This window comes from Pyxicephalus adspersus, chromosome 5, assembly GCF_032062135.1.
Source record: "Pyxicephalus adspersus chromosome 5, UCB_Pads_2.0, whole genome shotgun sequence".
Taxonomy (NCBI): Eukaryota; Metazoa; Chordata; class Amphibia; order Anura; family Pyxicephalidae; genus Pyxicephalus; species Pyxicephalus adspersus.
Genome location: NC_092862.1, coordinates 28893599 through 28917472, shown reverse-complemented (window position 1 = coordinate 28917472; position 23874 = coordinate 28893599). Strand labels below are relative to the sequence as shown.

Genomic DNA, 23874 nt, shown 5'->3' with positions numbered 1-23874 from the left:
CAAAAGCTTCATGCCAGTCCCAAATGTGTATTGCGCATGAAAACCCTAAATGAATGACACTGTTTAAAGTGGAACTTTAGTCAAAGTCCCACTTTGAAAAATCCTTGATCAGACAGATGGTTATTGCAGAGAGGGACAGGAAATGTCCCTTCTACAATAACTATTCTTACCTGCCTGATCACAGCCTAGCTGTCAAACTTTGCTGACCTGGATGTGCACAGCTCAGCTTTGGATGCAAGGGAAACCCAGCAATTCCAGCTTTCCTTGCACATGCCGGGAATGAATGAACTCCCATGCAGGAGTGGCACAGCCAATGGAGATGGCCAAATATTACAGTCAGGAAAGAAAAAAAAGGAAGATGGTGGCACCCTGTTATAGAACAGGGATAGACAAGTATCGTTGGTTTAGTTCTGCTGGAGGTGTTGTGCGTCAACAACGGTCATTATTCTAAAGTGAAGTTCTTGTTTTAACAATGGTAATTTCTTTGTGGTATCTCAGTACTGCTGAAATTCTTCTTGCATACAAGCGCTCACGCAATGGCTGCACAACATATCTTAGGGGTGGTTTCCTGGTAGTGATATTAAAGGGCCAAGTCGGCATCAGAAGGCCATGTGGCTAGGCGTTAATCTAGAAACACAATTGGGTGACAGGGCCGGGATCATTATCACTTTAAAAGAGGAAGTGCCTAAACAAGAAACTTCATGGTAGGATGTCCATATATTATCTGGAATGCCCTGCTAAGATACAACTGTTGTCACTTTCAGGAAGTCAAACTAAAGCAACAAAGTGCAACTGATGCTGGAACTTCATGCTTCAGAGGGGATCCACAACTTGTAAGTACAAGAAAATTATTATTAGAGCATTGCATGATGATCATTGAAATTTAACACCATTTCCTAATACATGATCTACTTTATTTATTACTAACAGGGCAGACAGAAACCAGACACGCATTCCAGTGCTAACTAATATTTGCAAATAATTAAAATTATTTTAAGATTTCTTCAGAACAACAATTAACTTCAATGGCAATAATGTGCAGTATATCCAAGTCACAATTCTGCTGCTAATCGAGTTTCTTTCAACAAAATTTTAAAGTCAAAAAGGACTACTGCTTCCCTGGAGGATTGGCTGTGAATTATAACACAATTTTACTTTGTTATTAAGTTTAAACTTTCTGAAATGTTTTACAAACAGGCAGATCTGGTCCAGTGGCCAAGAAGTGGAAGCAATCGGTGAGGAATGTGCTATATCAAAACAAAAAAAACCTTAGCTCAAAAATAGTCTTATCTTGGGATGTAATCCATGAAAAAATTCCCACAGCACAACCAAGAAACGTATAGATTGTTACTTAGAGACTCTGACCTATCTACAACCTCAAACTATGCCAAAGAACCACTCAACAATGTTTATGACATAGAGATCTTGTATGATTCTAGCTTCTATCTGTAACTTCTACTATAATATTATTACACAGTATTTATCTAGAGCCATCATATTACGCAGTGCTTTAGAGTCCATAGTCATGTCACTAGCTGTCCCTCAAAGGGGCTCACAATCTAATGCCCCTACCTTAGTCATATGTCTTGAATACAGTCCAAGGTCAATTTTGAGGGGGAAGCCAATTAGCCTAACTGCATGTTTTTGGAATGGGGGAGGAAACCAGACTACCTGGAGGAAACCCACCCAAACACAGGGAGACCTGCAAAGGCCAGAACGCTAACCACTGAGCCACCATGCTGTCCATATTCACAATTCACTAAAGAAACAGCAAGCTGCTTTTCCTGCCAAACACGGAGGGTACACTACCTGTCAACACAGCAATATACAATACTATGGAATGAACTTCAGCAGCTATAATGGACACCATGATTTAACACAAACCTGAAGTACACACAATAAAAGACCCGGAGAAAGACCAGGTGAGGATGGAAGCACCAGAAACCAGGAGTGCAGAGACCAAAGCATTCGATGTGATGTAAGTCAGCCATAATGTCCATATATGCAGACCATCCTTGACCATTAAGGCACTAGGTTTCTGGGGGCCCAAAAATGAGCATTCGTTGTGGCAGTGTAAGGGAAAATCTCTGGGACAGTCTGAGAACCCCGCTGCTCACCTCTAGATCAAAGCCTTTGGCAGAATTCTCACTAGAATTGTTTTTGGGTGGGAAGAGACTGTAGGTGGTTTTTGGCCCCATACTGTGTCCCAATTTTTAAGTAACCACTGAAAAAAGGCCTGGGGGGTTACTGAGAAGTGCCGGATGGTGCACCCAGCTCAAATGGCTGGAGAAAACACTGCTTCTGTATCTATGAAGAGACAAATTATGACAGGATATGTAGTCCTAGCAGTGGCCCTACATTAATCTAAAGTGATAAAAACAACATATATTCTGCTTGTCATCGTGTAACTTTCTTGTTGATGGAAATTTCCAACATAAAACTGAAGCAAGTGAAGGTGTTGGTAAGGAAGGGAAAGTATTCCTTTACAAGAACCTGTCAGAATATCTTTAAAACTGTTAATGCTGTGATTGCTCTACCTGTTTTGCAGAGAACGGAGACATATAAGAGGTTAAACTCCACGTGTCAGAAATACAGAGTAGGCTGTAAATGAAGGCTTTTTTCCCTCCCAACTACAATGAGAATCAGTGAGCTGGGCTATCAATTACTCATACAGTACAGTTTGTTTCCTCTGCAGCTTCTCAAGTTACTGTGAACAATGGCTTCGTTGTTCGAACTCCACTGTACAGGTGCAGCCCCCCAATGAACCAGCCAATGTGTCAATGCACTTCCCAATGAAATGAGAACACCAAACTACCAAATGTGGGGTCTAATAAATAAAGGGACAAGCTAAGAGGACAGTTGGTTACCATGGAGGAATGATAAAAGGGCTTTTGAGGCCATTGGCCTCTGCAGGGAAGAGTAAGAGTTACTGGGAATGGGCCAGTTGCACTTGTCAGCTCCTGTCAACAGCTGGGTAAACCAGGGGGCACAAATGAGCTTCAATGCTAATCCTGGACTTAAGGTTTCCTTTACCTCATCATCTACCAGTCACGCTCCCATGTAAGCACTCATTTTTTAATACATTTTCCCAGTGCTGTCAAACTGTTATGATCAAATTGTGTGTGTCACAGTAATTAACTGCAATAGGTCTAGGAAACTATACACAGCTTTCAGTACATGTTGGAAACACAGCATTCTGAACATACAATTTTTTTGGGGAAAGGAAAGAAGAAAAGTAAAAATTCTATACCTATAAATTAACGCAGATGACTTGTTTGTACTGTTATACTGTCCAATGTCTTCAAACGTTAGATGAAATAAGTTGCCACCCTCTCCCACAGGCCATGATCTGCCTATATAGCATGGTAAAACACAGAGGATCCAATGTGTTCCAAAAGCTTGTGTCTTCATTAAATTAATTTGATAAAGAGTGAAATGTTACCCAAAAAAGGTTACCACCTAAACTCTAACCTTTCCACAAAAATATGATACAAAGTATATCAAGATATATATATATTCAAATATACATTAAGTAGAAATTTCCCTTATATTCCTGTTAGAGGCAGTGTATCCAAAACTTATATTTGAGTTCCAGGTAGATGATAGGTTGTTAAACCACCTAACAATTTAGTATACTACTTGGAGACAAGAGTTCCTGGGTCTGCAAATCTGCAGTAGGTATTACAAGATGTTCCCTTTCCCTGTTAGATGAATTACTTTCCTTTACCAGCAAATGATGAAACATATAAAATACTGTTACATACATTGCATACCGGTACGGTGCAGATGGCACACAAATTTACCTGTCAACCCCTTATTTGTTTGCCTTCATTCTGGATAAAGTTTCATGATACTATCAGTATCTGCAACTCAAATTAAGATACATGTGAACTCCTCGTCATCTTCTCCTATCCCCTCCTCATTTCGACACTTCTCTGGCAATGACATTTTTTCTTCACAACCCAGAGGCTCTCTTTTAGTATCATCTTTGATTAGAAAGACCACGTTCTTCTCTTCACAGACCAAACTCCCTATACATTCTCTTAAGTATTGCAGAATCCTCTTATCTGATATTCCACTAACTAGACTCCCCACTACTACTACCTAGACTTGCCTTCTCAGTCCTTCTCAGTACTCCAGGTCTGCTGCTCCACTTCAAAAAACCTCCAGATCTTTTCACTGGCTTTCTTTGAACCTTAGAATCAAATTTAAGCCACCATGCTTTTGTCATCTCGCCCCTTTGGTTGTACCCCAGTTACATAATAATAATAGTTACATTAATATTAATAATAATTAATAATAATAAACAGGATCTACATTTTACGTAGCACTGTACTTTAAATAGGGGTTGCAAACAACAGACAACTACAGACATGGGAGGAGAAGAGAACCCTGGCCAGGAGAGCTTACAATCTATATCATGAGGTACCTCACAACACTTGAGGGCAGCAAACCAAGAAGCAGGTGTCATAATTAACAAAACCTCAAAAGGTCATTACCCACCTTGATTTAATACTACTTTTACAATCACTAATTAGCCATGGTTCTATTTACCTGATTTATTGTTTAATATGCTCCCACATATCTAAGAATGTAACATCGATAGTTATGTATGCAGGTTTGTCATTTGCTGCTCCTATTTTTTGCTCAGCACCACATAATACAAAGCCATACAATATTAAAAAAAGCTCCTTACAATTATTTTGCTTAACAAGTGGATAGAACAATATCCTTTTTAAAACCAAATGCATTTTACCAATTTTCATGTTTTGCTGCACATGAGCACTTGTGCTATTAATATTAATTGGGAGACAAGGACAGGACCCTTTAAAACTTTTTTAAATAAAGTTATCTAAGGTTAAAAAAAAAACAATAAAAGCTACATAAACCTGTTGAAGCTTCATGAGACTTTGGTGACAGATATGAATGTATACTTGAAATATAAAAGTAAAAATACTTAAGAAAGTGTTAAGGAAATGAAGATGGTGTAGCCAATAGTTGTTATCCTTGCCATCAGATGACACTACACTTGCCGAGATCCCCACTTTAACCCTCTTGTGTGCTCATTAACCTCCTGACATGGAAGGCATTATTACAGATCTGTCCAACAGGTGACTAGCTATAGATTAATGGCTGATAAATTACCCTTGTGCCCATCTTCTCAGCAAGAGAGCTTCTGCCCTACGTCTAAATGAGCAAAGGGAAAGACATGCAAATTGAAGGCCACAGACTGAACATGTCCCTTCTGATAACACTACTCAGGAGTTGTGGCTGGTGTTCCCCGGGAGTGCAGCTGTCAGTGCGGGTAAACTGGACTCTCTGTCCTAATCCTCTGCTGACCTTAGAGCTGAGCCTGAGAACTTGTCAGGAAGGTGCTCTCACACTCCTAGACAGCACACAGCAGCTGCTGGGGCTTAGCGAGCTGCAGCCACTGATGTTTAAAGGCTTCTCTTTTATTGTCATTACACTGATGCCAACTGCGTGCTGCATGCAAACTGTCATACAGTAAGAAGGCAGCCCACAAGGTGACAGGCCACAAGCTCCTGACATCCATTAATCTCATATGACATGTTAGAATATCTGTGCACTCAGACTAGATACTTAACTTTCTCTGTGTAATCAGAAACTTCAAGCACTGACCTATAACTATTAAAGTTAAGGTGTTGCTCTTAACAACCAATAATATTCTCCAGGAGAAACAGAAATAAAAACAATTCATATACCTTGCAAGGAATGTATCTTTAAAAAATTAGAAAGGTAAACAACATGTGTTCTTTTCTACAGAAAACTGCCAGACTTCTTGTTATGCCACAGATACCCCCCAGTTGTGGGTGACCTCCGAATGTTTTCCCTTTCAGATATTCTCTACAGTAACTGACTTTAAGACATAAAGTAACTGGTGAAATTCTAATCTTGTTTGTGTGATTGACAGTATGATATATTATGTGAGAAGCAGGAATTATAGTCTTTCCCTGAAGAAACAGCTTTTATGAAAAGCATTGGGAACTAAGGCTGTACAAGTGAACTTCTCTGACTCCCCAAATCCTCTTAAGTAGACTGATCTCACATAATACAGTGTTACTACATATTCTATGTGTGCAATGTGTTTAGTCATCTACAACTGATAAAACTTTACATTGGTTTATTTCTTGCTCAAATATGTTTTGAATACAGCCAATCTATCCTTCCCACCGCTCTTCTTCTACTGCCTCTCTTTGTAGATCTCTTCATTGGCTTCCATTTCAGAATTTTTAGAATCAAATTCAAGCTCCTGTGCTTTGCCTTCAAATCCCTGCGCAGTTCTTGTCCCACTTACATTTCTGACCTGGTAGAAAAATACTCCTAGCCGCTTTCTTGACTACTCCAATGACCTACTACTGACTTCTTCACTCATAACCTCATCACACGCACGGCTCCAAGACGTTTCTAGAGCTGCCCCGACTCTCTAGAATGGTCTTCATCGTCCTATTCGGCTTGCTCCTACTTTCTGCTCATTTAAAGAGCCCTCAGAACCCGTTTTTTTTTTTTCAAACTCGCCTACCTCTTCTTTGGTCTCTTAAAACCCTCACTACTTCCCACTATTCCATATCTCCCCTCCTATTGCGTGATAACTCCCCCACCTCCTAGAGTGTAAGCTCTTCGGGTCAGGGTCCTCTCCTCCTCCTGTGTCACAGTCTGTCTCTGTCTGTCATTTGCAACCCCTATTTATTGTACAGCGGTGTGTAATATGTTGGTGCTACCGTATATAAATCCTGCTTATTTTAATAATAATAATATTAATAAATAAGCGTTCACTTATTACTTGCTACCTTGGTATAAGCTTTTATCCTTTAATTATTTAAGGCAGAAGAAAGTTCATGACCCCCCCCCCCCCCCACCACCACCACCACCACCACCACTTATCTTGTACAAAGTTGCAAAATATTACTAGCCTATTTCTAATAATGCCATTTTACACAAGTGTAAAGTGCTAAGTGTTTGACCTTGGCCCTGCCCTCTTTACCCATCAGGACATGGGTACAACTCAAGGATCATTAGGGAGATAAGCAGCAGCTTAGTAGTCCCCAGAGTACCACAAGGAAGGCAGGGCACAGCCCCAGCCATGATGCAGTGTTCTAGGACTGGCCAATCATCTGACCCAAACAGTCATACGCAAGCTTGAATGTATTAATACATTAACTCATTAAAACAATGAGTTATTAGACCTCAGCAAACTTCCTGTGTGAAATGTAGCTTTTGTTTTTCCCTTTTACACAACATTAGCTGTATTTTGCCAAAATAAAAACCTCTTTTTGCTCTTAAAGAAGGAAGCCAAAAATAGATTTTCACAGTATAACAAAGCTTCTTTAAGACACAGAAGATCATTTAATTGTTAAGTGCATTGTAAGTTCCACAAAGTGAGAAGTGTCCCCACTAATCATGGTTGAGAGTGACACAGAACCTGAGGAATCCACGCTATCTGCATACCTAAGAATTACTTATATGTTCTTGAATGGAATTTTCCAAGTCTCATCTTTCCTTCTCGCACCTGGTTTAATTGTGTCACCTAAACAAATGGATTTTGCAGGTCTAGATGAACAAAGCGCAAGACATGTGAAAGCACCAGCCCAAGACACTGCAACATTCATAATTTCAACTTAAATTACAGAAAATTTAACAAGTGTGTTAGATTGGCAATGTTATTACAATGAAATCTGTAGTTAAAAATTATGTCATAATTGTAGACTAACCTATAGAATCATAACAATAAAACCACATTTTAATTGCTTCAATTCTAACCTTGATGGAAAAGCTCCGCTATGTGTTATTTGCAGATGACACACAACCAAATACCTTCGAGAAGAAGAGAAATGGACAAGGGTTTTTTAAAGGCTATTTCATCCTATTTTTTGCAGAACATACAATAATTTTTTTTGAAAAGGTAAAATACAGTTAGGTGTTCATAGTTAGCCCCACCTTGTTTTCATAAACAAGCTATAAAGGGGTGTTATCTTTAGCATATATTACTATAGACAATCCTGTTTTTACGATGACATCATCCTATTTTAGTTCTTGATGACCAATAGGTTACCTGTCTCAAGTTCCCCTGAGGAAGCCAATAAGGCGAAACGTGTCAGGTTAAAAAAACAGGCTTAAGGACCATATCTGTATTGTTCCAAGTAACTGATGATCTTTTTGTATTAAATAGGATAATGTCACCAAAAAATTGGAGTGTCTTTCATAGATAAACACTCCTTTATACTTTGTGTATGGAAATAATCTGGGGCTAACTATGAACACCTAACTGTATGTTACTTTTTCAAAAATAAAAATTATTGTATGTTCTGCAAAAAAAAAAGATAAAATAACCTACAATAAAAAAAAACCCTTGTTGGTTTCTCCTCTTCTCTAAGATATTTTGAAATGACCACACAGTCAAGAAAAACAAAATACACACATATATACTTTTCAGTAATCTCCCCAGCCCCTTTTAGTCAGGCGCACCATCCGGCACTTTTTAGTAACCACTTGGCTGTTTTTGGCACATCAATAGAAATGTTAGAGGCATAATCAGACTCAGCTTGCCAATATCACCTTATGTACAAAGAATATTTTCTATTCAAGGATGGTTTAGGATCAGCTTTGAAACTTCACACAATCCTTCGACTCTCTAGGTTTTTACACAAAGTACCCATCTCAGGGCATGGATGTACAGAACTAGCTGTTGTGTTACATGGAGACCTCAGAAAAAGTTGGTGTTCCTTTTAAGTTGATAAACCACTAAGAATACTTGGTCTTGCCTATAAAGTCTTGGTGCCTAAGTCACCAATACCAATATACTTCCAACTGGTATTAATTCAGAATAAAACAAGGATTTTGATTGGTTGATATGGGAAAACAAGGCATTTTCCTGTTGCAACATTTTTTTTTTTAATACACAAGCGCCTTGACAATGTTTGAGATGCGTAAGGAGCCTTGAGTGTATAATGCATTGTATAGGGACCTCTATAGGGACCCCAACAGCCCTTATTAGAAGTCATGACAAATGCATGCATATTTGAATCTTTAAGACAAGCTCATCTCAGTTGGAAATGTAAGGAGCAATAGACAGCAGAGGGATAATGGACATAAAGGAGTAATAAAGTCAGCTGGATCAGGAAACAAGGAGCAGTAATTGATGGAGAAATAGGGCATCACCATCATTCTCAGCTGGCCTAGGTGTTAATCTCATCAGACAGCGAGGCCATGCGTTCCCAAGAATATAATTTATTTGTCAGTTTATTGCTGACAAGTGCCTATTTGAGGCCCAGCTAAGCCCAATGTCCACCAAACAGCTGCAGTATCATTCCTCCAAAATATGTTTCCACGGCAGGAGGCTCCAAAGACAAACATTAAGACGCACTCACAAACTATTTATAACAAAACCGACATCTTTTAAAACCTCCAGGAGGACAAGGATGTCATAGCTCAAATTCCATACATCAACATTACTTGTATGTAAAAAGACAGCTTGAGAAAAGGCTGGATAAACTGCTCCAAAGTCAGCAGCTACTAAATCTGAAAGATAGGAAAAAATGAAGAGGGGGTACAAGATAGATATAGAATAAAAACATACAGCCATGTATGTAAGAGACATGAAATAACCCATAACTACCGGTATGTACTCAATATATTTCTAACATCCGAAATATAATTTGCTGGATACACTGTAGTACTGTTCAAATGCTCTTTGGTTGGTAATGTCCTCTTTTTGCACTCTGTATCACTAGGAAGGAAATGCTTTCTCTGGCCAAACAATAAACTTTATGATTGTAGCAGCCAGACTCATCCATCCTTCCCACGGCTCCTCTTCTGCTCCCTCTCTTTCTAGTTCTCTTCATTGGCTTCCATTTCACCTTGGAATCAAATTGAAGCTCCTGTACTTTGCCTTCAAATCCCACCACAGTTTTTGTCCAACTTACCTTTTTGATCTGGTAAAAAAAATACTCCCCTAGCTGCGCTCTTCACTCCTCCAATGACTTCCTCACTCATAACCTCATCACATGAGTAGCTCCAAGACTTTTCTAGAGCTGCCCCAACTCTCTAGAATGGTCTTCCTCGTCCTATTCGGCTTGCTCCTACTTTCTGTTCGTTTAAAAGAGCACTCAAAACACATTTTGTTTAAACTTGCTCACCCATCTTCTTCTGTCTTTTGGAACCCTCACTACCTCCCATCACTCCATATCCCCCTCCTATTGTGTGATACATCCCTATCTCTTAGATTGTAAGCTCTTCTGGGTAGGATCCTCTCCTCTCCTGTCACTCACTGTATCTGTCATTTGCAACCCCTAATTAATGTACTGCGCTGCAAAATATGTTGGAGCTATATAAATACTGTTTAATAATATTAGTTTAATGCAACCTCCTTTAAATCTACCGTGACCTATGTAGTACATGGGTCTAGCTAATTTATCAAATTTATTGTACCACATTGTTTTGGTAAATTTAAATCATATTGTACAAAGATAGTCAAAATAAGAATTGTATTTAAGCAACTTAAAAAAACATGTCAAGATTTAATTGTTACATGTCACCCCTTAGAGAGATTTAGGGAGTCAATATACCACCGTCCTAACAAGATTTGGAAGATTTCCCATTACTTCCTGTTGTGGATTTGTGGTTGTGTATTTCCACAAAGAAATAGGAAGAATGAAGATAGCAGAAAATCCAATGATGACTTTAAATCTCCCCCCCTCCCAAAATAAATTAAAAAAAATAAATATACTAGACCAGCCTTTCCCTACATGGGGGAACCCTTGAAATAACTTTCAGGTCCTCCCCTACTTCCCTGCTATAATTACTATATACACAGCACGGTAGTATGCTGGCCAGTGGGAGGAATGTCACCCTTACAGATAGCCAAAAAGTTTATTGGCGTCAGGAATAACTGACCTGAGAGTCACAGATTGCTCATGGATTAAGGAACCCCTCCCTAGCACCTCTGAAGGAACTCTAGGGCTTCATGGAACACTATACTAAACAGTAAAGCACCTAGAAAAGAAAAAAAGTAAAAAAAAAAAAAAACACTAAAGTATACAAACTTGTTCAAAAGGAAAGGAAATATTTAAAGCAAGCAAACATCAGATGGCCATAAATACCACAAATCGATGCCTTCTATACTGATGTTCCTAGAAGTTTTACACATTCTTTATTGATAACTAATCATATCTATTGCTCTTTAATCTGAAAAACTATTTAGTCCTATAATAATAGTATATCAGGGACATCAAGTGAGATGTTTACACAAATATAAATTAAAAATATTTTTTTATTTGATTCCTACTCCAGTCATAAGAAACCACATGGTGGTAAGAAAAGATCACTGAAAAAATGTACATTTGGGGAAACCGATTGCTCACAGACCCCATTCATGGTTCCAAAACATCCCAGTGTCATTTTCAGCACCAAATGCTGGATTTATGACACAGCTCCCTCTAGTGTTTGCAAACATGTACTGAAACTAAATAATTTAACAGGGATGGTAGTAGACAAACATTTATATGTGCAAAAAACATACTTCACAATCATTGTTTATAGGAAACTATTATCAGGCTGAAAGGTAGCCCGTGTATAGTCATACAACACAATATTTGACTTACATCATGGAAATGTTCAGCTATTATTCTAACTTATATGTTGATGTCTGTGATTTGTACCTGTTGAGATAGTGTTTTGATAAATTATGGATAAACAAATAAGAACTCTTGTCAGGAATTAGCTCTATTTGAAGAGTTTCCCTTATTTTCTGCCCAAGAGAAAGTTTAAAGGAATTTTTGCAATGCAAGATTAGTTGTCTCAACTATAAGATTTGCCTTGCACCCTTTTTCTCAGGAACCGTTGGTGGTAGCATTTCCATTACATTTTGTCTTTGTGTCTTATGTCATTAGAACCAGAATGTGATCTCACCAGAAGGCAAGAAAGAAACAAGTTTAATAGAGGTCCTATACTTTTTCTGCCCAGTCAAAAAAGTTTTTGGTGGAGTTCCAGTTTTAAAGGGTACTACAATAAAAGAACAATGAACGCCATCATTTGTTTTGAGAATGTTCATTCTCAGACCATCCCGCCCACGTTTTGGCAGAAATGTGGAGTCACTAGCCCACAAGTATAGATATTCTTATATCATGCTTCAATATTCCTTCCAGACAGCTGGGCGGGAAGAAGCTGTAGGTGGGTCCAAGTACTGTGACCCAACTTTGTTCATGAGTGGTTATTGAAAGGTGCTGGGTGGTGCACCCATCTAAAAGAGCTAGGGAGAACACTGTACTTTTTAACCTAAGTTACACACAGCCAGTAAACTAGCCAAGACAGAGGGAGGATAGAATTGTAGCCTCCATACTTTAAAGCAGAACTACACCCTTCAAACTCACCTGTTCGTTCTCCAACTGGGAGCTGCCATCTTCCTCTTTCACCATTACCCAGAGATGATTTTCAGCCATCTTGATTGGCTTGGTAAGGATGACATAGCTCCTGTGCATAGCTCCTGTGCAGGAGTTCCTTCATTCCTGCAATGCGCAAGGGAAACCAGAATTGCAGAACATACTGGCAACCAAAGCTGAAGCTACACATGCACAGCTCAGCTTTTTTGACAGATACCAGGAGCGATCAGACAGGCAGCAGAGATTATAGCAAAAGGGATATCCCCTGTCCCTTTTTACATTATGACCTGACTGAGGATTTTTAAAAATGGATCTTTAGGTCAGCTTTAAGGAAGCAATTTCAAAAAACTGTTGTAGTTGTTTGTTTTGGGCTGAAAGTATCATGCCAGTCAAATTTTAATTGCCATTTATGCCCCTGGGGGAAATTTCTCTTCACTTCTGGTCTAAAAGACAACAGAAAAAACATAATGCAAATCTTACCTTCAACCCTAAATCAGAGTTCCATTTTAACCCTACAAAGCCCCTAATCGTTTAAGGGTGTGACAAACAGGAATTGCAGCTACAAAGTCTTTGCATGGAATGCCATTGGAGTTATCTGGTCTGCCAAACCATGGCTTATACTGGATTTCTGTGAACAATATGGCTCAGGCGCTCTTTTCTTCCTCGTTATTTGTAATTACTACATGTAAAATGTATCCTTTGAAAGGGTAATTAAGAGGGAAGTCCTACTAATTTTCCAACTGCCAGCCCAAACATCTGCTTGTGCACCAAAACATGTCATTTTGTTTAGTGGGTTTTTTCATTCAATGACAGAAAGGAAATATGTGGAGCAAACAGCCGCCACATTCCATGCCGGGGGAGCGGCGATATTTGGGTTTGATGAACAAAACCCTCCGCCTCAACATTCAGACTAATATACACATACGCAAGGGACAATTTAAAACATTGGTGGGTGTACTATAAAGCTCTGTAAAATGAAATCCCAATTATAAAGTTCGCTGGTTAACAACTTGCACAGATGTTCTTCTGAATGCTAATAATTCTGTACCAGTATTTCACACTCTGCAATGGTGCACATTAAATATGTCAAATCATTTTCCAACACAGCCATGATGATTTGATGTATCCGATTTCTGTCTACCACATGATACACCGAACAGGTAAAACATTAAAACCACAGACAGGTAAAGCACATACACTCTCATTGCATTTATAGTTAAGGGTGGGATATATTAGACAGCATGTGGTCAGTTCTTGAAGGTGACATGTTGGAAGCAGGAAAAACAGGTAGGTGTAAGAAACGTGAAAGAGTGAAAATGAGAAAAGCCAAATTGATGACTTGGGTCACAGCATTTTCAAAATTGCAGATCTTGTGGGGATCTCTTGGAATTCCATGGTTAGTACCTACCAAGTGTGATCCCAGGAAGAATAACCAATGAACCAGCAAAAGGGTCATGGGCATACCAAATGATATGCATAGGGGAAGGCTAGCCTGATTCCACAAAAGAGCTACTGTAGCACCAGTTGCTGAAAAACAATGCTGGCCATGAAAGGTGTTGTTTGGCACATAGACCAGTCGGAGTACCAATGCTGACCCATTCCCTGCCTAAATGGCCCAATGCACAATGTTAGCATCTGAAATTAACTATGAAGCAAAGGACGAGGTGGCCTGGTTTTCTTATTTTTATCTATTAGATTATGTAGATGGCCAGGTTCATGTGTTTTGCTTATCTGAATGAGGGAAGGCCAATATGACCCAAATCCACTTCTAAAAGGCCCACAATGGGTATGAAAGCATTCAAAATTACCTATGAACCAATGGGAAGTGGTGGCTTTGTATGATAGATCAAGTTTGCTATTAGATTATGTAGATGACCAAGTTCATGGGTAAAGCTTATCTGAATAGGAGATGGCAGCAGATGTACTATGGGAAAAAGGCAGTCCAATGTGACTACTAACTTCTTAGGGTCAGATACAACAGAACACCTATTAAAGGTTTTGTAGAGTTCATGTCTTGATGGGTTGGAGCCATTTTGAAAGCCCAAGGGGGACCTATACTGTTCTAGGCAAGTGGTTTTAATGCTTTGGCTAATCAGTGCATAGGTAGTACCTGATTTATAAAGATTGATTACTTGATAATTACTTGAAAAGGTCTACAGCCCAACATTAGTTTCTCCTCTTTTACGGCGTTTCATTGTGACATTCACTCTTTTCTTTTTTTATTAATTAAATATTCATTTATGTTCAAGTGTCAATAGCCTATGCACAGGTGAACATCATTTAAACTGTAGAAAGGCTATGTTTTGACATTTAAAATATTGGAATAATCGGCATAATACTTTATGCATATTATATTTATACATGCTGTAGCTCTTTATGCACACCAAACAATCTCCTTGTTATTTGAATGAAGCCATTCAGAAACAACCTGTGGCACTCGCCCAAATTTTGCTAAGGCATTAAACACAGAGAACCTGTTAAAGCAATATTACATTGCTACTACAGCTTTTTGCTTTTTAAAAGGAACAGGATCAGTGTATGTCTTCCTCAATGACCAATTCAGCTGTTGAAGATAGAACTTCCAAACTTACATGTCCCTTTCCAGCAAATCATCAAATAGCAAACATTGACAAAAACTTAAAATTCCAAAGTTTGCACCTTGAAAGAAAGTCAATAACGACTACCATATTTCAGCTACGTTTTCCTTTAAAACAACCAGAAAAACTTATTTGGAATGGCACCTTTAAGCTCTTGTGCAGGCAGTGCTATTCACATTGCCGGTCTCAAGATGCTTTGCTCTTTCAAGTCCGATCTGGTGTCAATGAGTGCAGCTGTGACTAGATCGCTGTTTGCTGTACTGTGAATACCAGTTTAGCTAGAATAGGATGACAATATATTAAGTATTATAATGATCACTGCGGCCTCTTCCATCCCCTCTCCCCCTGCACGCATTCCCTTGCTCCTAACTTCGACCCTGGGAACATTGCAGGCACAGACTTAGGTCAATAAGAAACACTGGCCGGCACAATGGGCCTCGCCTCAAACAGTGCTGTTGACAGACACCAGCACAAAGAAAGTGAATAGAGTCCCCCTCAGTTCTCACACAGAGCGAAGAATGAGTCAGTGTACTGCCGCTTTGCTGCCCTGTTTGTACAGTGTATACAGCTTTTGTCCTCCGTCACTGTTTCCAGCTCAATGGGGGCAAGAGAGCCAGGGAAGTGCAGGCGGAAGAATGACTCCTCTTCGCTCCTGTACTGTGTGTCATGGGCATTGGTTGAAAAGAACGGCTCAGTCCAAAGCTTAAAGTTAATGGTAAAAGTTTACTGGCGGTCGTTTAAGCAAATAAATCACAGGGAAATAGGGATGAAGGAAGTGAGACACATCACTCTCACAGGGATACAGCAAATCCTTCAACCGTCCTTTTATCAAGACATAAATCACTTCAGAATTTCCCAGTAATCTCTGAAACCCTGACCACACACATCTGAAACTTTATTTGATTGTAATTTTCCCATATAACTCATTCTGTCTTTATGATAGGGAATCACTTGTGATGTTTTGTCAATGTGCTTATGAAGAAAAAAAATATCCAATACAAATTAATCTCAGAAATAAAACCATGAACTTGACTGCAAATATGAAAAGATATAATATTCAATATGAATATAGGTAACCAACTAAATTTATCAAAAATATAACCAAATGTTTTAAAATAGTTTAATGGTAACCTTAGAAAAATGATCAAAATGCCAAAAGCAGACTCTTTAAGACAGCCACAGATTGGGTGGAATCATCTGAGGAAAGCAAACAATACCAATGTGAATTCACAATCAATGTGGTTTGCTGTAAAAGTATATCTAGAAGAAAATTCCTACATTACTGAACAGCATTCAGTGCGTAATCAGTGAACTGATTACCTTTCTCCAGCCTACTATTATATATGAAAAAAGTATTGACATATATTGGAACATTTAGGTGCCATATATTTAGATTGATGCCCTAAGAATTACTTGCATCATTCAGAGCAGCCTTTCCCAACCCCTGCTATAATTAATACACTGGGGAACAACTTTGAACACATTTTCACAAAAATTTGAAGGTCATGGAAGGACAGTATCAGGGTAGATGGGATGTACATATGATGACTAACTATTGTTGGAGCATCCAGCGGGATTGTCCCAACACTGAACACTCCGGGAAAAGCTATAAGCATAAATTTTTACCTTAACTGCTTTCCCAATTCATTTTCAAATGTTTTAATGTAAAAAAAATGTTGGAGTAACAAAAATTTAAATAAACAGTACAGTCAAGTTATTTCATTATATGTAAAACTTGTATGTTTTTTGACAAAAATGGAGGGTACCCTGTATCGTAAAAATTGGATGTGACAGCAAAAACTGGGGTCATTTCTGGATTCACCACCCAAAAATTAGTAAAAAACAAGTGTAAGATCTAACTGAACAAAAAATGTATTCCCCAATCTTGTATCCACCGCTCACAGTATTTTAGCATGGTGGTCAGTAGGAAGAAATCCCTTCTACTTACTTGCAGACTTACAGATCGCCTAAAGATCATTGGTGTCAGGGTAACTGACCTGAGAGCAAAAAAATGATCATTGGGGATTTATTGATCTGGTCAAGCCACAAAAATAAATGCACAGAGATATTAAGCTGGCTGGCCAGCAGAAGATATACAGTATAATACAAGTGTGAAAAACACACTGTTAAGAAACCTTCCACTATGGCATTCTCATTTCAACATGTAATACATAATAGAAGAAATTCAGCCAATGTTCCACACAGGTGTGCAAACCCTGAATACAAAGACTGAACACCAAGAGCTTTTCTGTTTTTTTCTTTTTAACGTTAGATTAGAAGTCAAAGTATTTCTATACCTTCTGTGACTGAAAACACTGAACTTCTTGACAGGCATACAAAATATTTAAAGCAGACCTAAACACAAATGTTTACTTTACACAGCAGGGTAGACAACCCTTATAAATAAAAAAAAAAAAAAACAACAACTATAAGATGGAATGGGAGCGCAGAGCCTACGTCCTATGTACGCATTCCAGGAGGCTCTTGGCTGATCCTTTTATGCATGCCCAATCTTGGGCATGCGCAGAAGAGGCATTTTCCTTTACTGAGGGAAAAGAGATGCGGATCTCATGCATTTCCCCTTTTACAGCGGGCTAAGTCACCCAATCTTGTGCCTGTGCAGTGCGAGATTGGATGAAGAATTAGAGGACGACGCGGTACCAGATTGAGAACTTACCCAGCGTGAGGGATCTCCGGAATTAAAAGGTAAGTATGATTTTTTTTATTTCTCAGTTTAGTTATGCTTTAACTTAGGCTAAAACAATCATGTAGATACTACTTGGTCATTAAGTTCAATACCTTTCAAAAGCAAAAACTAAATGCAATTTATATTTTATACAGAAGTATAGCTAAAAAAGGTGATAATAAATTCAAATTCAAAGCAACTCCATAGTAAAGAATAAAAACATTAATTTTGCATTAGGATAATTGGCAATTTATATTTCCAGAAGCTTTACGAATCTTTGTTGATATGTCAAAATGGCAACTGGGAAATTTTGCTAAAAGCTCAACTGGACAATTTGCTTGACATGCAACCTGCAACACTGTGTACCCTGCTGAAATGAGGGATATAGCTTCTCCTTTATTGCCTAGATTATGAAATGTATGATCAATGATTACCTCTGTATCTAGTTGCTGTAAGGTATAACACTTGATACTAATATACCACATGAGTCAGGGACTGGAAATCACCATATATATTGCATGCTTGACAGCTGTTGTACTGTCTATGGGGTAAACAACTTGCTGCTACTGGTCCTGTAATTATATTATAATCTTTGGATGATTTTGTGTAAGGTTGACTTATATTCACATGTAACCATTAAAAGTTATTTTAAGTCAAAAACAAAGGGACTCTAGCTATCTCATACTTTCCTAAAGAGAGAAAAAAACATTTCTATGAAGAGTAGAGTTATTTTCATTTGCTGTGTGATAAAACTTTGTCAGCAGAACAGAAAGCAAAGAAAAATCTCTCTAATGCCGATCGACACTAAATGTTTTGTATTTATGGGTAAATGTGTTAAAAAGTAAAACTGCAAGAATATTTTATTAAAAGGTAGAATCAAAAAGAAAAATAAATCAGGAAAGAACACATTTCTACATAGTGTCTTGATGTTATGATAACTGTTTATACAATGCACCTAATTTTAATACTAAATAATAGAATATGGATTACAGCACTTCGGCATCCCAGCACACAAATGTGATTGCAGAATTATCACAAACAGATTTACGAATATTACTTGTCAACATGAAAAGGCAAACAACTATTTTGTACTGTATTTCATGGCAATATAATTACTAAAATCAAACACAGGATTTAAAGTCCATATATTATTGCCAACAGAAAAAGGTTTTACACTGTGTGACCCATGTTATGCGATAACGCCATAGGGAGCCCTCATTTTATATTCCAAACCAATAACCATCCATCAATTTTAATTGTAACATGTGGTTACAGACGGCAATACCAGACAGTCCGTAGAAGTCCAAGAGGAACCACCGCATGACAGAAAGGGTTAACCCATTCTCTGAAAGCAATCATGAAAACTTCTACAGAAAAAGTGGCGTGGCAGACACAGTGGCACCATCCACATCCACAAAAGGCAGCGTGAATTATAAAGTACAAAATACTGCACGCTAAAAACAATATTCCCTAACCTCAATCTTCTGTAAACTGAATCCAGAAACAGATTGGAGAATTATACCAGGCTGGCTCTTCAGTAGTGTCTTCAATGAAATGGAAGGAGACAAAAATCTGCTGCTCGCTGCTTTTAAGAGGCGCAAGTGATACATAGAAAAAAATCCAAGTTTAAATATTAAATCAGGCATTAGAGGTTATCATTATGTAAAACAAAAGGTACCCTGGGGCTATTTGACTAGGGGTTGCTTCAAAGCCCTACTGCTCTTAGATTTGGTGTAATTGTTAAAGGGTAACCAAGCCATGTTTTAGTTTCAGTTGGAGGGTGGAAGGCTGAGCCGGACCCTCAATTCTCATGTGTATTGAATACTCTAGTTGCAAAAACAGTATTTGGAAATACAGAATTTGAGATCAATAATGGCAGCTCTGATTTCTCTCCCTTTGAGTAAAGGTTATACCTGTGCTGGACAGACCAAGCAAGGTGCCAAAAATGTTTTGCTGGTGGACAACAGGTGGTAAAGGTGTCAGAACTGTTATCTACCCTGTATATAGGACAAAAGTTGGATTTGACATCACAGTCCTACCCACAAGAATAAAGCCAACCAAATCAAAGACAATTTGCAATTTTGCTATGGAATTTGCATTCTTCAGGATAATTGCCAGAAAGTAGGTGGTGTAACACCCAATGAGGAGTAAGGAGTTGGCTAGGGAAGAATAAATCTTTCTGTGTGTACCTTTTAAAATATTAAGTGATAGTAATTTTTACTAAAGTAAGGGTCCTGGAAATTACAAGTGGACCTTGCCTTAGACTAAAAGCTCTGCTTTAAATGTTCAGTATAAGCAAGCACCTGAATTTGATCTGGTATCACTCTATTATATTGCCTCTTAGGCAGTGTTGTAGTGTAAGAGGTCAAGCAAAAGGGGCCAATCAGTTCAGGAAAACCAATGAGAAGCATGCAGAGGAGGAAGTAACAGAAAGATGAGCTCACTACTCCTCTACTTCTGGTTCACTGTCCTGTGACCTAGGACAGCCTGGGCTCAGAAGAAGAAGGCTTAAGTAATGCTGACCAAAAGACAGGGAACATGAAGGCGAAAAGAAGAAAGGAAGTATTGTACCAAAAGCCAACTTGATTTATCTTTCAATAAGCTAATCCATTTATTATTGTTTTTTTCTACTTAAAATAGTGTGCTGACATATGTACACCTCAAATGTCACAATGTAAAAAAGTAATTCCAATCCAGCTCAATCTTAAAAGCAACAGGTTCCCTTTAAAGCCTTTATTCTTTACATTCTTTCCTTCGCTCTTCTGTTTCTAAAAGCAAGACAATACCCAGTACAATACAATACAATACAATACAACTCACTCTCATTCCCCATACTTATGGAGCTGGTGCTTGGTGATTGACCTATCAATGTCACACGGAAGTGAAGGAAATACTAGTATGTGCAACTGGCAGGGGGCATAAAATATCGCTGCAGCTTTGTCCTGCAAAACACAAGATTGATCTATGAATCCTATAATATGCTGTAGATAAACGCCATGAAACATTGTAAAAATGTGCTGCTTGTCATACAGCAATCCTTTATCATGCACATGTGAGAAAACTATTTGAGACAGGGCAGCCAAAGTTGAAACCCTGTAAATAAAACAGAAAACAAGCAGGTGACAGAGGATCCAATCAGGAACATGTTGTATTCTGTTAGGAAACTCGGGAAAGAATCAGTCAGGGTTCAGGCTGCTGTCAGCAACCTCTCAGGCAAAATTAACTTGAAGAATCAGTGTCACGGGTTTCACAACAAACAAGTCTCCTGAGGATTACAGCGCTGCCTGTTGCAGAACGGCTGCTTTGTACCTTGGCACACAATACAAAGGGTGAGAAGGAAAAGTGCCATAGGACTTGCTGGAGACGTGCAGCAGCTGCAGTATGTGCTAACTAACATAGGTAGCTCTGACTCAAACACTGGGCACCTAGAGCCAAAGATTTATTAACCGCTGTCAATATTAACTGTACAGCACAGCGCTGAAAGATTTGCTATTCATTTAGCGTGGATAGAGCGACAGTGTGCAGTACAAAAAGAACTTTCCTGCATGCATTTGTCAAACTGTTGTTGGTAACACGTCTTGGCTGTGGCGTGTATGTGTGCCCTCTTAACCTCACAACCAAACCCAGGTTTAAGTGAACCTTTTCTTCATTGTAAAGTACACTGATCAGCCAAACATTAAAACCAGAAGCCTTTTCCTTGCCCACATATCTTCACACAAAGTACCACTTATCAGCAACTGGGATTTACACTCCTTCCAGGATGGCCCCACCACTCCTCCATGGTATATATCCAGAGGTTACCGACAGATGCAGGCAATGTGGCACTAAGCTAGACTCACGACTTCATATTTTATGGGATCGTCTTAAAATTAAGCCATTTTGACAGCAAGTACATCATATTAATAAGAAATGTACACATCTCCAGGTACCGTATGAGCCTGCATTCTACCTTCAGCAACACTCAGACTTCCCCAAACAGAAGTACCCTATAAAATGCTCTAACAGAATGGTAGATGCAGTTAGAGCATGTATCTTATAGCTCTGAATACAGCCGCAACCTGTGATTTTCCTGAATTAAGTTAAAGGTCACGAACACCTCACTATGACCCCAAGAGGGTCGTCAGATAAGTTTGGGAACCATTGGTACTATTGGATAATGTTAAGATCGCCTCATGAATACCGATAAATTATTGGGAATGGTTAAAATAAAAGTGGAACTAAACGCAAAATAAAAAAAATACACTTACCTTTGATTCCGCAGATCCGTTGATCCATTGGGAGGTTTCTTCGTTTGAGTCTTGCGTAGTCCAGGTATCCTTCGGCCTGGCTAAAGAAGGGGCTCTTACTGTGCAGAAGGAGAAGCCAAGAGCCTTCGTCCGCTCCCTCTCTGCCTTAAGTCCTATCAAGACAAAAAAGGGGGGGTGCTTCACCCTTTTTTTGGTGTTGCACTTAAATATAAATAAAAAAGAATTTTTATATTAATAGTATATTCTCACTGGAAATTTTGTACATATTGTTATTTGTATTATGATATTGAAGAAATCTTGTATGCTTCCCTGTTTGCACTATTTTGTAAAATTTGCTTTAGTCCAGTCCTTTCAATACAAAAAAAAAAAAAAAAAAAAAAAAAAAAAAAAAAAACAGCAGCCTCCTATTCCACTACAACTAATCAGAGCCTTCAAGACAAAGTTGAATTGCATACATGCAAGCTGTTTCACTAGCCAAAATATCTGAAATTCAAAAAGGAAATTACATTTGTTACCTTTGCATAACCAAGTGATCATAAGATCAAATGTTATAAACATTTGACCAGTTTGATTCTTGTGCAGAGTTAATGTTAATCAAAAATCTGACAAGACTTGTCAATGTATTTTTGCCAACTTCTAGGCAAACACCATTACATTCTTGCTAAAGGAGCAACTGTGCATTTTAAGGTACCCGGACACACTCATAAGAGGATGAGAAATAGTTTAGAAGAGCATAAGTGTCTGTGTTGAGAGGCTTTGGGCTTGTGTCAATGGCATTAGCTTGACACACATTTAGGGTCATTTAGAATTCATTGACTAGCACATTATCCCTGAAGCTGATCTATATGTGCTCACATTTGTCCTGCTTTAAGGGAAGCATTGAAAAAAAAATAAATAAATAAACAAAATTAAAGAACACAATAAAAACCACTTCATATGGGTCATTACACGGAACAAGATCAACTGGAGTCAAAGAGTAAGGCCAGTAGAGGTTCAAATATATCTTGAGCAATCATTAGGGAAATTACCGATCTAAAATGTTTTATTTGCTACAACGTCATCAAAAGCGATACATTAAACCAGGTATGTTTCAATTTTTAGGTTTAGCGCACTAATGTTAGACTGAAGTGTACAACTGCAATTTAATTTATTAATTGCACATCTGCAAGTAGAAATTTGTTCTTATAAAGGACACGATTGCATTAGATTTCCTTGTGTACATAAATATAAAAAACCCACAGGAACCATAGTGACATGAAAGGTAAATATCAATGTCTCAGATTGCACGGCTGGCTGGCGCTTTCCGTGTCAGACACTTGACAGAACTAATCCTTTGGCACTGTCTGTAGAGATCAGGGTTCAGGTGGCAGAGACAAGACGTGCAGGGAAGGCTCCTCTGAGAACAAGTGCAGACAGCCCGTGTATTACACAAGCAATTCAGTAAAGTGATCCCACAGAGTAGGCACTGTGCTGCTTCCAAACTAAAAGGTACCCATATACATAAAATGAAAATGGCGACAATTTCATGTCCACAAGGTACCTTTTGAAACTGGACAGATGAAAAAATGATATTGTTTTCTTCCTTATAAGCTTCTACTAGAGCTGCCCAAGTTGAGCTTCACCCATCTATCTCCATGGACACATATTGGGATAACTTGTACAAAAATAGGACTCACAAGAGGGTGCCCTAGGATGGTGACTGCACATCAATAGAGGTGATTTACTTAAAATGTACCCTCACATAAAAAAAAAAAAAAAAATACCTCCAGCAATATCCCAAACAATGTTTGCACATAGAAAAGCCACACCTTTTTTCCATTGCTAGCTCAATGAAAGTCAAGACTCCCATTCATTAAGGCCCCACTGTTGGTTATACTCAACATTTTCTGCTTTCTATGGTAAAACAGTTTTTAGGGTTTTTATTATTATTTACAGGTACTAGTAGGATC

The 23874-nt window shown here is 38.5% G+C and overlaps 1 protein-coding gene across 1 annotated transcript in view; it reads right to left on the bottom strand.

The window, feature by feature from the left end:
- Window positions 1-23874, bottom strand: part of TPD52 (tumor protein D52) — a 107598-nt gene that overhangs the window by 13988 nt on the left and 69736 nt on the right. The window lies entirely within an intron of this gene.